Below are 1,135 nucleotides of genomic sequence, written 5' to 3'. Positions count from 1 at the left end.
AATACTATACTGAATACTAAATGCTTTTTTAACTTACAACATATCAGTGGTGGGATTCAAATAATTTAACAACTGGTTCTCTGCCCTAATGACCAGCTGGGTAGGTGTGGCTCGATGGTCATGTGACTGTGTGGGCGTGGCCAACTCAATGTCACTCCGGTCGATATGGGTGCTTCATCTTAGCTGTTACAATGTAATAAGGGTTAACCGGAGAGGCAGTTTCTGTAAGGAGGGCAATAAAGATTAGGCTAGAAACAACACCAGAAAGTTTCCTTCCTGCCTTCCTTACAGGATTAGCCCTGTAAAGTGGGAAAAAACAAAAGATTTCTTCCAACAACTGGTTCTCCAAACTGCTTAGAAAGTTAACAACCGGTTCTCCCGAATAGGTGTGAACTGGCTGAATCCCACCACTGCAACATATATTTGAAAATTTTAATAAAACGTTTCATGGGTCAGCCACAGTTTGCATTCAATCCAGGGGTAACACCCTGATGTAGATGACAGAAGTTGGGACATCCAGTTGGATGGACTGGGATCTGGTCTGTTGTTTCCAGATGTGAAAAAAGAGCCTGGTTTGAGAATTGCAAACTTGGTGGAGAAGGCTGAAAGGGGACCGAATATAAGAAACTTAGAGATGATGGAATTGATGAGTTGATGGACTGCATTTTCTTGGGAAGATGGATGGACTTTGAAGGATGGACATTATATTTAACTAGAAAACAATTTTCTTACAGGGAGACTTTCAAAGCAATGGGTGCTGCAGAGATATTTACAACAGAGGCTAATGATTCTGGAGAATGGGCAACTGTTGGAAAAGATCCAGTGGTGGGTTGCAGGCGGTACACCCCGGTACTGGAATACCAGAGCCTGCCTGGAGCCACAGATACCATTCCAATATTTGATTTAATTTGATTTGATTTTATTGTATTTCTATGCCGCCCTATTCCCAGAGGGACTCAGGGCGGCTCACAAACCAAGTAAGGGGGGGGGAATACAAAGGGGAAAAAAAAGACAACGGACAAACAACACAACAATTTAAAAACAATCAACAGCCACACAATTCGAGTGGGGACAGGAACTCATCAGCCCCAGGCCTGTCAGAACAGCCAAGTTTTAAGGGCTTTGCGGAAAGCCT

The sequence above is a fragment of the Thamnophis sirtalis genome, unplaced genomic scaffold, assembly GCF_051295495.1.
Source record: "Thamnophis sirtalis isolate CommonGarterSnake01/CBP01778 unplaced genomic scaffold, rThaSir2_p1.2 scaffold_2, whole genome shotgun sequence".
Classification (NCBI taxonomy): domain Eukaryota; kingdom Metazoa; phylum Chordata; class Lepidosauria; order Squamata; family Natricidae; genus Thamnophis; species Thamnophis sirtalis.
This window is presented reverse-complemented; position numbering follows the sequence as displayed.